Source organism: Podarcis bocagei, assembly GCF_964188305.1.
Source record: "Podarcis bocagei genome assembly, chromosome: W".
Lineage (NCBI taxonomy): Eukaryota > Metazoa > Chordata > Lepidosauria > Squamata > Lacertidae > Podarcis > Podarcis bocagei.
Genome location: NC_138131.1, coordinates 86364754 through 86381082, shown reverse-complemented (window position 1 = coordinate 86381082; position 16329 = coordinate 86364754). Strand labels below are relative to the sequence as shown.

At 44.5% G+C, this 16329-nt stretch overlaps 1 pseudogene across 1 annotated transcript in view; it reads right to left on the bottom strand.

The window, feature by feature from the left end:
• Positions 1 to 9664: 9664 nt before the first annotated feature.
• The window catches only part of LOC308578305 (protein CIMAP1C-like), a 28559-nt pseudogene continuing 21894 nt past the window's right edge, over positions 9665 to 16329 (bottom strand). Inside the window, exon 5 of the transcript in view lies at positions 9665 to 10149. The product of the transcript in view is annotated as a protein CIMAP1C-like (transcript). The remainder of the gene's footprint in view (positions 10150 to 16329) is intronic.

Genomic DNA, 16329 nt, shown 5'->3' with positions numbered 1-16329 from the left:
CCATACTCTACCTCCCAATCTTCCCTTTTCCCTACACCAGATCACCATCTGATGTACCCAGCCACCTAGCGTACTCAGTTCCCCTTTACTGAGACGCAGAAGTTTGATCAAGACTTCTCTTCCTCCCAATTAATTGGAGGGCCAAAACCCCTTAGTGCACTTACCCTTAGCTGGTTCCCTGTTTATTTCTCTGGTCCCCCCCGGTCCGCCGCCGTCAGTGGGCAGGGTATCAGACAGACGAGACTGCTGCGTTCCCCTGGAAAAAATTTTTCCAGTGCGCGCTGGGTAGGCAATCAGTTGTCTTCTCTCTTGTACCCTGCTCAGTAAGGCGAAGGGGCTGCGTTCCAGCAGACCACTGATCCGAGTCGCAGGCACCATAAAATGTAGCATCCTGCTTGTGGTTAACGCTTAGCTGGAATGAAATATTCAACGCAGCAACAGAGAAAGTAAAATAATAATTTATTTGTCAGACAAATAAATGAGAGGCACAGTGGTATATGGTTACCAAGCTCTGGCCTGCCTCCTGCCATTATGGCCAGCACTTATATTCCCTTAATCCAGCCCCCCTTTGCTCCTCCTGTGGCTGCCTCTGTTCAATCAGCCTGGTTGAAATTTCTATTGGTTGTTTGCTATAACCAATCTTAAAAGATACACCCACATCCTCCTATCCTTATATGGAACACAAAGAGCTATATATTGTTACATCTATAAATGACAAATAAGTATTAATATATCTTACATGTGTCTCAACAAGGAATCTTAATTACCAGCTCACCTCTTGCCTTCCTTGCCCTATTGCCTTCTAAAACAAATGGTTAATCTTGAATTTTTATCTTAAACATATGTCAAGGATCTTGAGTTTCACATCAACATTGAAAGATCTCCTTCATTTGAAGGTTTCCAAACAAATGTCTGACAACTAATATATCAGGATAGCTCGGATGGCGTCTCATTTCTGGCAGGGGGCTGGGCTCAATGGCCCCTGTGGTCTATTCCAACTCTAGGACTCTATGATTCTATGAAATAAGAATCTAACATCTAAATTTGTTACTTTCTAAATCCTTTGCATAATTACATTTAAGCAAATATATTTAATACATTAGCATAGGTAACCTTTTAAAAGAATAAAGCTTCTCAAAGTAGAAAGGAAGGAACTCAGTAAAAAACAGTTTTTAAAGAAGCCTCTTTAGTTTACACCTCCCCCTTTCACCCTCCTTTCCAGCCTCAAAATAAAATAGGAAGAAGCTTCTTTTTCCCCAGCCAAGCCAGTTGCCTTTGTTTTCCATGTGCCCTTGGCCTTTTGTCCTGTGGCTCAAGTTTAAGGCACATGGTTTTATTTTACTGTTTACCTACCACTTTTACAACTTAGTTGTACTCTACAGCATGCAAGGTCAGTGACCTGCTTCTCAGCCTTTTTATGACCGCAATAAACCAATAAACCAAAGGGGCCCTCTTTAAGATGAGCACATCTGCCGATGCACTCACTGCCTGGCATGAGAGATACAGATATTTTAAAAAATATTTTAAGCTCATTTTAAGAATACAGGTATCTGATCAAAATATAAGCCTTGATTAAAATGCAGACTATGAACAGATGCCTCAGAACCCCACCTTGATTGAATACTGGTGGGTTCTGGGATTTTTCTCATTGCTTGTTTAGCAGCAAGAGCAGTGTCCCTCAATAAGATTTGCAGCAGTGTGGCTTGCACTGAAGCTTGAGTGAAAGGACCACGCCCCATCATGGCATCTATGACGTCTGCAAGGGTAATATTTGGATTATTTCCCCTGATTTGTTGAAACAAAGCTGGAGCATAAGCACGGCAGGCAGTTTCCCATTCGTGGGCAAACAAAACACCTGCTGATTGGGGTAACACTGTACGTGCCAAAAGCTTGATGTCATCTGGAACCAAAAGCTGGGCTAATGTGGCTTCCAAAAGAGCCTGTGTAAATGGGGCTTGAAGTCCATTTGTCCTTACTGACAATTGCAGCTCTTTCAAGATTTTAAAGTCAAAAGGTTGGTGTGTCACTGAAAGTAGCTGGAGTGAGTGCCAAGCCAGGAATCATGCTTCTTTTCAAACCATGTTCTGAAGTTTGTTTCATGATCAGAACAATCCTCTCAAGTGATTGTTTTCACCCTGCTTTAAAAGCAACACTTCAAAGAACGGCTCAAAAAAATAAATACACAAAAAAAAACCTTAGCAAAACAGGATTCCCAATGAAATGGTCTGCCTCACAGCCAGAGGCTCTACTCCAAGGAAGCACTGAGGAGGAGTGTGACAGTTTGGAGCTTTGCTGTGTGTTCTCTGATCTGGTGACACATGCTGTCTGTTGAAGTTGAATGGGGAGGGGCCCTTAGATGTCTGAAAGAGTTCTGGGACTTGCTGGTTAATGGGATTTTCTGCCGTCCTCAGCGGATGCTCAGCCCTTCTGTCTATTCCAGCTGTAGTGTTTCAGAAAGTTGCTTTGAGCCAAACACACTCCCCTTTGAAAGTTTCAAGATCTCAAGTCTCAAATGTTTGGTAGCCAAGAGCATGGCTTAATTAGAATTGGAAACACTATTGAAAAGGTTTACTTTTCAAATACATTTAAGTAGGAATTACTCAGCCTTGGAGAAGCCCCTTCCTTGGGTCTCTGTCACTCACCTGTGACTGTCAGAGTCACTCACCTGTCAGTCACTCATCCATTCTGAATGGGTAGAAAGAAGCACAGAGCTATGACATACAGAGAGGCGTCAGGCAACCTCACTGGAGGAGGACTGGTGATTCTGGCCATGTATCTGAGTCAGTAATCACAACGCAGAGAATTGCCAGAGTTAGAATTAATCATCCTAGCAGAGACTGCTTAGAAGTATGGAATTCAACAACAATCAATCATGCAGAGATGCAACGGAGAACATTTTCTGAAATTAGAAAAAGCTGCCCAGTGCTGGGGAATGACCCCAGTCATGTCCAGTGTGGGAGAGACATGGCAGGATTAACCACCCTGTGCTCTTTCAGCAACTTTCTCTGTGGTCAAGAGCTGTAGGTGCTCATCAAATGGAAGCCCTACTTCCATCTACTGCTCTGAAGTAGGGTCATCTCTGCCTCCAGGTTTTCAACTTTTATGTACATCTTCTGAAAATGCACAAACCTTTTCTCTTGTATGAATGATGCCAGGTTTTAGCTCACTGGTTCCTTTATTTTATCCAGTTTTCTGTTTGGAATCTTAATGGCTCCCCCTTTGTATTTTTTTTAAAATAATTTTTATTAACTGGCTAATCACATCAAATTAAATCACATCATATAAATTCCAAATTACAAAGCCAAATTTTTAAATTTTGTTGGGGGAACCCATACTTCAAGATCCAAAGGGGGATTCAGATCATCTTCTTTACTGCGTTAATGTCCAAATCAGTCCCAATCAGTCCAAACAAAGTTCATAATTCTATCCAGTCTTATCTTGGTGTTTCCACATCATATCTTATTCATATAATTTCTCTTTTTCCTTTACGATCTCTTCTGTTGGTCTCCTTAAGCCGATAGCAAGTATAATAATCCTGTGTGGATTTCCCGTTCCTCCACTAAGTCCAGATGGTTTCCATATATCTCCTTAGTAGATAACCTCGTTCTTTCCATCATAAATTTTGGCATTTGTCGCTCTTAAGTCCCACCGAGGAGTTGATCCACGATATGTAAACAACTCTATTTCTCTCTTTCTCCTCCCAGACCCAAGAGCTCCAACAATGCCTCCCAAAATGGCGACGGCATTTTTAACTGCGTCATTCCAGAACTCTTAGCTTTCCAGCTTCATCTTGAAACATTGCTTTGGATCGAAAGTTTATCTCCACACAGCCTTAAATCCACAGCTTAAGTCCTTAGTTTCTGACTCATTAGGGGAGGGGATTCTTGTTAAATCACATAAAAAAAGGAAGGCAGGTTTTCTCCCCCCTCCCTCATTTGTCATACCATATCTTGACGTATCTTCTCATATTTTATTCTTGTCTTGTTATCAGAGATCTCTTCTGTCAGCAGTCTTTACTCCCCTTTTTCCTTGAAGCATGTGCAATTAATCTTGTCCAAATTGTTTCTTTTAAAGATCATTTGCAACTAGCGGCGCGAATCAGGAACGGCGTCCAGGAGAGCCGGAAATCCCACAGGAGGGCTTTGTGCCTAGTGCCCCCACCCCCATAAATTCGGGGGTGGTATAGGGCACAGCAGGCAAGGGCCGTCCCCCGCACAATTCTGCACCTCCTCCCAATTGCTTAGCCCAGCCATACTGAATTCTGTCTGTTGATCACACTCAAACACAACAAGGGACTAGGGATGGAGGAGAAATGTGATTCAATTTGCATTTAAAGGCAAACCTACTTAATTTGCACTTCCCAAAACAAAATGAGTACTGAAGTGCAGCCATTGTTTGAAATCCACACTTGCTGAATTTTGCAAGGTTGTCCTCCAGTCAAGCCATGTGTCCAGAAATGCATGTATTAGGGAAATAACATACAGAAATGTATTACATTAATTTAAATTGTTTTACAAAAATACATTAGGCAAGTTATACATACAAACTATGTGCATGTTATGAGAAATTTGCACTAAAAATGCTGGTGATTTTTTCTTTTAATTGCAAACTGATGTGGGAATGTGGCAAAATATTTTTAAGGTGACATGGAAATGAGGAGAGCTAAACTTAAGACATGGGTATAGCCAAGGAGGGGCAGATCCAAAAATATTATTGAAAAGCATTGAAAGTACTCAATTATCTGAGGTTCTGCTCCCCCTCAGCAGAAGCCTGGCCCCCACAATGTCTTATTTATGGTGTATTTTTGCCTGTGACTTAAGAAACTGAAACTGAAAGATTCTACCGTCCTTACAAGGGAAGTAACCTAGGCACTATCTCTCATTCAGTTCTGTAGCTTGGGGGTTCCTTCTACTGGAACCTTCGCCAACCTGGGGCTGGAAGCTGCAGGAGGGGAGGAGAGGGCTCTTGAGCTGGGGTCCTGCTCATGGGTTTCCCTTTGGGGCATTCACTGTGGGAGCAGGATCCTGAATTAGATGGGTCATTGGCCTGACCCAGCAGGTTTTTCTTAGTTTCCTATGTTCACATGCTGGTTTAAGAATAATCAATGTAGGTGATGTATTTTGGAGAGGTTCTGGCCCTATCGGGTTCTTTATAAGGGTGCTTTGTATGCTGCCATTCTTTCTGAAGGCACCTTGGTATCTCTGGTCCCAGCCCATGCCCTCATGCCATAGACCTGGCTGTTCCTTTCTCTCCTTGCAGGCTGAAGAGAAGCAGAAGGCCTCAGCTGCATTTGCTCAGCTCCACACTGCCATGGAGATCCTGGGAATTGTGGTGGAGGAGCAGAAGGCCATCTGGCGAGTTTTGGCCGCCATCTGCCACCTGGGTGCTGCAGGGGCTTGCAAAGGTAAGACTAACGGCTGGCAAAGGTGGCATTTTGGGCTGGGTGGTTCTACAAGGAGACTGCTGTGCTGGATCCATCTGCTGCAGCCTGAGAAAGGAGATGATGGAGATGTCCCTGCTTTGCAGGCTGCATGGTGCAGCATTTCAGAAAATCAAGCCATCTGCTTGGGCTCATTTGTCTGAATTCCCTGCCCCCTTTTAGCCTATCCTTCTAGGAGCATTACAGAAAGTCAATGGATCTCAGTTCAGCCTCTCTGCTTGAGAGGCTGCTGTTTTCATATAATGCTGGTCTTGCACAAGGCCTGCTCTTGGAGATCCCTGGAGTGGGAGGAGAGCCAGAGAAAGTGCAAGACCCTCCAATATCAAGAATCACAAAACAGAGAAACCAGTAGGAGAACACTTCAATCTCCCAGGACATTCTATACAAGATCTCAAAGTAGCTGTTTTACTACAAAGGAATTTCAGAAATAGACTGGAAAGAGAAGCTGCTGAATTGCAACTCATTACCAAACTTAAAACAATGGAGACACCTGGTCTGAACAGAGACATTGGATTCTTATCTCATTATACATGACTAAGCCACTTCTCACCTTCTCACCCCTTGCCTTTTCCTGTAAGACCTACTACAGTCGTTAAGAGTCGTCAACAGGCTCATCAGGCTCATCTCAGCTATCTGCCAATCTCCGATTCCCACCACCCTTCTGAGTAATACCCCTCCCCACCTTCTCTATATATAGAAGGATCTGGCAACTTCTGTTTCAGTGTATCTGAAGAAGTGTGCATGCACACGAAAGCTTATACCAAGAACTAACTTAGTTGGTCTTTAAGGTGCTACAGGAAGGAATTTTTTTATTTTGACTATGGCAGACCAACACGGCTACCCATCTGTAACTCCCACAATGAGGTCACTGTTATTCTTCTGTCCCTTAATTTTGACCCAAATGCTCTCACTTTGGCATTGAGGTTCTAAATCTTGGATCTCTTCACAGGTATACACATCCCTGACATATAACGCCACTCCTCCTCCTTTCTTGTCTGGTCTGTTTCTCTGAAATAGATTGTATCCCCCCATTATTACATTCCAATCATGGGACTTATCCCACCAGGTTTCAGTGATGCCTATTATGTCATATTTAGTTTGTTGTACCAAGAGCTCAAGCTCATCTTGTTTATTTCCCATGCTTTGCACATTAGTGTACAGACATTGAAGTCCATTAATCATTCCCCCGTGTCTCTTATTTAAGGATTTTTTCCTCCCACCACTAGGTCTGTGTGCTGTTTGCTCCATTTGGTCTATGACATTTGGATGATCGTCTTCATCAATTGATGGACTCCTACCTTCAGGAGCACTGTCTCCCTCCCCCACATTAGTCAGTTTAAAGCCCTCCTGATGAGGTTTCTGAGATTCTTGGCAAAAACATTTCTCCCAACCGTTGTGAGGTGCAGCCCATCACTTGCCAGAAGTCCATCTTCAAGAAACTGCAGTCCGTGATCTAAGAATCCAAACCGTTCCTGTTTACACCATTTGCGAAGCCAGCTGTTCACTTCCACTATTTTTCCCTCTCTCCCTGGGCCACGTCGTTCAACTGGGAGGACAGATGAGATGACAATTTGTGCATTTAGTTGCTTCAATTTCCTGCCGAGGGCCTCGTAGTCTCTTTTGATCTTCTGGAGGCTATTGCTTGCAGTGTCATTGGTTCCCACATGAACCAAGAGGAAGGGGTATTTGTCAGTGGGTTTTATGATTCCTTGCAGTCGTTCAGTTACATCTTGGATCTTAGCCCCGGGGAGTCAGCACACTTCCCGAGACATCTTGTCAGGCCCACAGATCACTGCTTCTGTTCCCCTCAGTAGGGAATCCCCTATCACCACTACACGCCTCCTCTTAGGTTTGGTCGGGGTTCTTCCGTGAGCTGTCCATTCCAAGGTCGCCTGCACATTCCCTGAGGACTGACTTTGCTGCTCGTCTTCATATACCTGATCGACTGTAATGAGGGAGAGATCCTCAAATGGAGTCTGCTCTTCGTCTTCCATGCTAGGGGAGAGGACCTCAAAGCAATTGTGTATTTCTAAACAATCAGAGCGAACCCTGGGCCTCCTACTTCTTTGAGTCACGTTTCTCCATATATCTGGCTCCTGTGTTGGTGAACTAGCCTCCTTCTCAGGGGAGTCCCCTGTCTCCTCCTTGGTGGAGACGGTGTGCTCTGTTGCTTCCAAGAAGAGCTCCAGCTCTCTAATTCTTTGGAGCGTAGCTACACGTTCTTCCAGTTGCTGGACTTTGTCTTTTAAGAGGGCAATCAACATGCAATTGCTACAGGTAAAGCTGCCTGCAACCTTTGGCAAGATGGCAAACATTGCGCAGGAACCGCAGGCGACTGCAGCTGTTCCCTCCCACTCCATCTTGAGAATGTGTCATTGGGGGTGGCTACAGCGGTCCTCCATCATAAAAAGCGTGAAGACAGGACAAATAACTCCTCCCACAAAAAAACCCTAGGTCTCCCCCAACGAACGTTTGAGACTAGCTCCCCTAAATCTACACGATGGATCAAACTGCACGCGCTGCTGCCCTGCAAGCTCTGATAAGCTCTTCCCACAGCTAATCACCTGCCTCAACAGAAACCCTGCCCCCTCTGACCTTTGCACAGGGAGAACAGCTAATCAGCCACAAAGAAACACACACACACAAGAAAACCTTTTTTGCTCCTTCTTCAACTGCTGCCCTGCTAGGTCTGATAAGCTCCTCCCACAGCTAATCCCCTGCCTCAACAGAAACCCTGCCCCCTCTGACCTTTGCAAAGGGAGAACAGCTAATCAGCCACAAAGAAACACACACACACACAAAAGAAAACCCTTTTTGCTCCTTCTTCAACTGCTGCCCTGCTCATTGATGTTTTGTAATGTGTTCCTAATGTTGTACACCACCCTGAAATCTTTTGCTAAAAGATTATAAAAAAATTGAATTATTAATATTAATAATAATATTTCACTCATGCACTTGCAAAGAGGTTGGATACAGTTGGCTGGAAGTGCTGTAAAAATGATACATGGAGCAAGAGCAGCTTAGTTCCCATCTGGTTTATAGAAGAATAGAATAGTGGGAAAACATTCCTGTTACAGGATAAATAATACATTGAAAAAAGGCAGTTTAGAGCCTGGTTCTTACGCATTCTTATTGTGAAGTGAGTGAGTTCAGTGAGTCTTCTTCCCAAGAAAGTGGTTTTTGGCTTGTGGTGCTCATCTAGATTAGGAGGAGAGAGCTAAGAACCAGCATTTCTCTTAGAGGAAATTCTGTGTATGTGTTGTGGGCAAGAGGCACCCTCAACCTTGAGACTGATGTGAAGTGCCATAATTTCACCACCAGCAGACAAGACAAATAACATATTTGCTGGCAGGAGACAAACTGTAGCAGAACAGAAATGGTGCTGCATGCAACAAATAAGAGGTTAGGATAGAAAACGATATCCAAGCAGCCCAGTCTCACTCTCCCTTTCATACATTGAATCACCTGGGTATGGAGGGGGAAGGGATGCACAGAGCTCATAAACATAATCAATGTAGCCTACATTTATCAATTGAGAGCATAATGAATGTGGTTTGATGATAGGCATGTTAGAAGGTACATTAGTCATCCCAAGCTGACAAAATCCAAAACTGCGATCTAAATTGGATTTATTTATTTACTTACTTACGCAAAGCAAGTAACATGTAAACAAGTTACATAGACTGCCCTATAAATTCACTCTTTGGAAGGCTCTTCAATATACACTGGTAAAACACAATATTAAAAACAGCTCTCTCATTTTGCATTTCATTCTCAGTGTAAATAGAATAGTAGCAAGGAAAATAAATATTTATGGAGCTTTGTAAAAAAAAAAGGTAATACTTATAAAATTATAAAACTATTTCTTATATGAGCAAAAAGAGCATTTTAGCCTTCTTCCCAATAATCTTCTGTAACAGAAAGCGAATTAAGTGGTGGGGTGAGAAACACTTCACTAGTAATGCACACTGGAAGGAGGAAGGATAGAGAAAGGATTTTGCCAAGAACCAAGGCAGACCCCCTGTCTCACCAAGGAGGGCTATCTAGTCCCCCTCCCCAATTACCTGACCCTGGCATAGCCCAAACGTGTTCAAAGTTCATCAGAATCTCTCCCTCTGAAACAAGCTATTTACACCTGCTTCCTGACACTGTGTCACAATGGAATTATTTGGAGGTGGGTCTACCCAAAGGGGCAAGTCACCTCTGTGGCCTGTGAGTCCACCCTCACTCTTTGAGTAAACAAACTGGAGGTGTGCCATGAGAATACTCAGAGTGACGAATCCCAAGACTGAACTGTGGGGCTCTGGGTTTGTCGGTGGTGACCAGCTCCGCATTGTAGTCAGGGGGTCCTGGTGTATAGTTCTTGCTGGAGGAAGCAAACCTTTGGGAGATGCTGTAGGATGGCTGGTGGCACAGGTAAACATCTGGTTCAGGTATGGTATTCATTGCCGGGCCAGGCCCTCTCACCAGGTCTTTAGCATAGCCCCACACAGAGGCACTGGATGCCATTGAGAGGCAGGGAGCTGCAGGTTTGACAGGCAGCTTTGGACCCAGTGTCTGTGGAAGGGTGTATTGGTTGGGTGCTGGGTTTGGGCTGCTCACCCAGTAGTGCGTTCGAAGGCCCATAGTGTACGCTGGTGCATTCGACTCTTCAAGTGGGTGTATCTTCTCCACGTAGTACTCATTTGGGGCAGGCGTACAAGATATAACTGCAAGCCAAGAGCAGATAGGAGGTGACACCCCCCACTTGGTGCTCCCCACTGTCGAGCATGTGGATAAACCTGTGGATACTGTTGGGAATCAAGCCTTTATCAGGAGAAACTGGCAACTCTCCAGGCACCTGGCTTGATCTCCTGATGACCTCCCTGTCTGCATTGCTAGGTCGCGATAGGCGATCCTTCTCAGCGTGAGAAGAACACACCCCTCTTTCCTGCCCCCCCCCCGGCAGGGGAAAGAGATAGACAGAAACGTATTTACATGCCTTTATTTCTGTCTTTGCAGCGTTACAGAAAAACACGACTGCTCTCTTCAAACTCCAACAGCCGAGAGACAAACTCCACCTGTACTTCCTGTACAGCTCATATTACACTCTCAGCTAATTCCGGCGCCCTCTGCACTGTGAATTGACTGTCCCTCTGTTTCCCATGGAACAGTCCCAACATTCCCATTATGTTTTGCTTTCAAGCTACCAGCTCGCGGCCGCATTGCTTCTATATCGTAACATACTCCCCCATATGAATCAATGTGCGCTGCGAGCAAAGCGTGATCCAGAGAAGAAAACAAACAGTTGTTATACATATAACACTCCCCTGTTGTTTCAGTTCCACCCTTGGAACTACCCGCCACTGGTTTCCCCAGTGTACCTCTCTGGTAGTCTGACTTCCAAGGAATGAGTGCATCTGCATGACCTTGGCTAGGGAATGTAGTGTTACACTTAGCAACTCCCTGTTGTGTCTTTGTCTCTGACTTAGACACAGCTTCAACCTGTCTTGACTTGTCAACAATAGTAACACACGCAACAGCTAAGTTAGCAAACTCTTTTGAATACCTCTTGGGTGGTACACCCTTTGTAACTCTCTCAGACCTACGTATGAGGTGCTGATCCTCTTTGCTCACTGGTTCAGTCTCAGGACTCTTTGGAGAACCAGTTCCAATAGTAAACAGTGGTTCATCCTTCATTTGTGAAGGTCTAGCCATTGTGTGAGATTTCCTCTCAATGACTGTGTCAACTGAGCTCTTTGAGCTATCACTGTCACTCTGAGTACCACTGTAATCAGTAAAATCATCATCAACATCTGAATTGTCCTCAGTGGGAAATGTGTGAACAATTACTCTCTCCTGTTCAGGAGCACTCTCTAGAAATTTTTTGAGAATCACCTGACCAGATTCAGACAAAATTACTCTGTAGAGACCCTTTTCATAACCCACAAAAATGCCTCTAGCATTCTTTACTCCACCTGGAGCTTCTGTCTTCACATGAGACCCAAAAACCTTAAAATGGGCAACACAAGGTTTTCTACGGAACAGCTTCTCAAAAGGAGAACTTCCCAAATCTTTTGAAACCTTTCTCAATCAAGACTAACAATAACACAATATCGACTCCGCCCAATACTCATGTGGCAAATGTGAACTCAGCAATTGTGCCTTCATGCCATTTTACAATTCTTTGTTCACTTGCACACAGACACTTCTGTTCCATGCTTCTGCAGAAACAGCAGTCTTGTGTCTTGTGCCTTATCCCTTTCTTATCCAGGAAATCCTGAAAATCCTGTAAAAGAAAAACTGGCTTTTCATCTGTGAAAAGACAATCAATGTTAGCATTATGAACATTCTTAACCTTGTCACAAAATTCTTTAAACCTTTCTAAGGCTTCTTGTGGTTTCTGCAATATATATACCCACACATAATGAGAGAAATAATCCACACACACAAGATAATATCTTGCATTGCCTCTAGATGGTGCTAGAGGACCAATCACATCAGCATACACTCGCTGAAAAGCTTTGATTACTTGCGTCGTCTTCTGGACTTTTTTTTGGGGGGGGAGTTATTTGTCCTGTCTTCAAGCTTTTTATGATGGAGGACCTCTGTAGCCACCCCCAACGACACGATCTCAAGATGGAAGGGGAGGGAACAGCTGCAGTCGCCTGCAATTCCTGCGCAATGTTTGCCATCTTGCCAAAGGTTGCAGGCAGCTTTACCTGCAGTAATTGCATGTTGATTGCCCTTTTAAAAGACAAAGTCCAGCAACTGGAGGAACATGTAGCTACGCTCCAAAGAATTAGAGAGCTGGAGCTCTTCTTGGAAGCAACAGAGCACACCGTCTCCACCAAGGAGGAGACAGGGGACTCCCCCTGAGAAGGAGGCTAGTTCACCAACACAGGAGCCAGATATATGGAGAAACGTGACTCAAAGAAGTAGGAGGCCCAGGGTTCACTCTGATTGTTTAGAAATACACAATCACTTTGAGGTCCTCTCCCCTAGCATGGAAGACGAAGAGCAGACTCCATTTGAGGATCTCTCCCTCATTACAGTCGATCAGGTATATGAAGACGAGGAGCAAAGTCAGTCCTCAGAGAATGTGCAGGATGTTAGGATATTTCCGTTCCACCTTAAAGGGAGCAGGCTTTGGGGAGTCACAGAGTCTGCGCATGTCCTGATCACAGGATGTTTTTGTTCAGATATTCCTTTCGTTTTTGTCAGATGGTCAGAGACGCTGACTGAGAATGGACGTGTTTTCTTTTGTTCTGTTCATGTTCTAAATAAAGTCTGTAAAAATGCTCTTCTGCTCTTCTGCGGTGCAAGCTTTTGACTGTGCTTTCTGCTGAAAGAGGGTGCACCAAGCCCTGGAATGTGGCTAGGAATTCCAAAGGCTTTGTGCCCCTAACTGTTGGATCCATTAGTGTCCATCATGAGCCCCCAAGCCGGAGTTCTGGACGTCCATCGGCCTCCCGTAGTCACGCAGATCCAACAGTTAGGGGCACAAAAGCCTTTGGAAATTCAGGCTGCATTCCTAGGCTGGTGCACCCTCTTTCAGCAGAAAGCACAGTCAAAAGCTTGCACCGCAGAAGAGCAGAAAAGCATAAAGTCTGTAAAAATGCTCTTCTGCTCTTCTGCGGTGCAAGCTTTTGACTGTGCTTTCTGCTGAAAGAGGGTGCACCAAGCCCTGGAATGTGGCTAGGAATTCCAAAGGCTTTGTGCCCCTAACTGTTGGATCTGCGTGACTACGGGAGGCCGATGGAATCTCCGAACTCCGGCTTGGGGGCCGTGATGGACGTTATCTCCCTGGCAGTTTCCCAACAACAAGGTTCCGGGCCCAGATTCATAGCACCTACAGGAGAGTAAAGCTGCAACAGACTGCGTTTGAGGTATGTTGGGGGAAAAGCGAAAGGAAAGGGACGCTTTTCTGTTTTACCTCGCAAGGAGCCTTTGATCTCCGGCAAGGCCTAATTGGCCTGCGAGCTGAGCCAAAAAGGCTTCGTGATTAATGGCTGCCAAGATAAGGAGTCTCTCGAGTTAAAATAGACTCACGGCTAATTGTAAAAGCTGGAATGGAGTTTTTCCACGCTTTTGAAGCTTCAGAGGCCACTCAGTGCCCAAAGGCAAATGCTGAATGCCCTAAGTTGGATGGGCAGAATTATGAAACCTGGGCAAAATGGTGTGAGAGTTTGCTGCGTCAGTTTGGGGTGTGGCATGTCGTTTCTGAGCCCCCTCCGGTTCCTCTGACAGAGAGATGGAAATCGCATGATTCGAAAGCGATAGACGTAATAGTCCTATCCGTATCTCTTGAGGAAATTAAGACGCTGGCTGGCAACACCACTGCACGTGGGATGTGGACTGCTTTGATGAAAGCTCACAAGCCAATAATCCCAGCCCAGAGTTTGACTGCATCGGAGGTCCTAGCTGTTTCCCAGAATGCGAATGAATGTAGGGATGCTGAGGGCACCGGTTGCAAGCTGCAGGGGGAGCTGACCGTCACGTCATCCCAGGCAGCATTCCAGCCTCCAGGGGGAGCCAAGGAGTCGGCAGCTGAGAGCTCTGGTTCTCGTGAGAACCAAGGCCATCGCCTTTGCAGAGGCCGGAAAGGCAAAGGTAAACACAGGCAGCCGCCTGCAGATGGCCAGGAGCAGAGGGAGGGTGAAGAGCCCGCGCAAGGGAAAAACAAAGCGTTGTTTGCTGGCTCAGCTTCACCAAAGGCTAAAGGCACGTCTGCTGACCAGAAACAGGGGGGCAAGCTGCAAAAGCCCACACCAGTGGAAAACAAGGGTTTGCTTGCTGTAAGGACTGCTCCAACAGCCAAAGGCAGCTTTGTTGTTGATTCAGGCTGTACGCGCCACATTTCGAAGGATCGCCATCTCTTTATCTCCTTCAAGCCTCAGGAAGGTGAGATCCACCTGGCTGATGGAAGGACGTTGCAAATTGCAGGAGAAGGGACTGTGAAACTTGCAAGTCTGCACACTACCCACGATTGGAATGTAATAATGGGGGGATACAATCTATTTCAGAGAAACAGACCAGACAAGAAAGGAGGAGGAGTGGCGTTATATGTCAGGGATGTGTATACCTGTGAAGAGATCCAAGATTTAGATCCTCAAAGCCAAAGTGAGAGCATTTGGGTCAAAATTAAGGGAGAGAAGAATAACAGAGACCTCATTGTGGGAGTTTACTATAGATCCCCAAGCCAAACGGAGGACATAGATGATGCCTTCCTGGAACAGATGGCCAAGCATGCAAAAGGAAGGGAGATAGTAGTAATGGGGGACTTCAATTACCCGGATATTTGTTGGACGTCAAACTCAGCCAAGAGCATAAGGTCAAACAGATTCCTCACTGGCCTTGCAGACAACTTCATTGTCCAGAAAGTGGGAGAAGCAACAAGAGGAACAGCCATTTTAGATCTGGTCCTAACCAATGTTGATGACCTGGTTAGTGGGGTAGATGTGGATGGATCATTAGGCGCGAGTGATCATGCTCTTCTGAAGTTTACTATACAGCGGAAAGGAGCAGCCAAGCATACTAGGACTCAATTTCTTGACTTTAAGAAAGCCGACTTCATAAAACTTAGGGAAGTGCTGGGTGAGATCTCATGGACAGCAATACTAAAACATTCCTTAATTTTGCAATATTTTTGTAAATAGTCCTTAAATTTTTCCCAATCTTCCTCTGCCGACTCTTCTCCCTGGTCACGGATTCTGCCAGCCATTTCTGCCAGTCCCATACAGTCAATCAGCTTCATCTGCCATTCTCCCAAAGTGGGCAAATCTTGCGTCTTCTAATACTTTGCAATAAGTATTCTTGCTGCTGTCGTTGCATACATAAAAAAAGTTCTGTCCTTCTTTGGCACCAATTGGCCAGGAGAAAGGCCTCTGTTTTTTTCAGGAAGGTATACTTAAATACCTTTTTCAGTTCATTATATATCATCTCCCAGAAAGCCTTAATCTTTGGGCACGTCCACCAAAGGTGAAAGAATGTACCTTCCATTTCTTTACATTTCCCACATTTGTTATCGGGCAAATGATAGATAGATTTTTGCGAGCTTGACTGGGGTCATGTACCACCTGTAAATCATTTTCATAATATTTTCTCTTAAGACATTACATGCCGTAAATTTCATTCCGGTGGTCCACAACTGTTCCCAGTCAGCAAAATTAATATTATGTCCAACATCTTGTGCCCATTTAATCATGACAGATTTAACCGTTTCATCCTGAGTATTCCATTTCAACAGCAAGTTATACATTTTTGACAAAAATCTTGGTTTTGGGTTCTAACAGTTCTGTTTCCAGTTTAGTATTTCCCACCTGGAAGCCAACTTTTTTATCCAAATTGTAGGCCTCCATTATCTGATAATAATGGAGCCAATCTCTCACTTTACTTTTTAATTTCTCGAAACTCTGTAATTTCAGTTTATCTCCTTCTTGTTCCGAAATTTCCCAATATTTCGGCCATTTGGCCTCCATATTGAGCTTTTTCTGGGCCTTTGCTTCCATCGGTGACAACCACCTTGGGGTTTTATTTTCAAGTAAATCTTTATATCTTATCCAGACATTAAACAATGCTCTTCTGACAATATGATTTTTAAATGCTTTATGTGCTTTAACCTTGTCATACCACAAGTATGCATGCCACCCAAAAACGTTATTAAAACCTTCTAAATCCAAAATGTCTGTGTTCTCAAGAAGCAGCCATTCTTTCAGCCAGCAAAATGCCGCTGATTCATAGTAGAGTTTAAAGTCTGGCAGGGCAAATCCACCTCTATCCTTTGCATCAGTTAATATTTTAAATTTTATTCTGGGCTTCTTGCCCTGCCAGACAAATCTAGAAATGTCTCTCTGCCACTTCTTGAAACAGTCCATTTTGTCCAAAATTTGCAATGATTGAAACAAAAA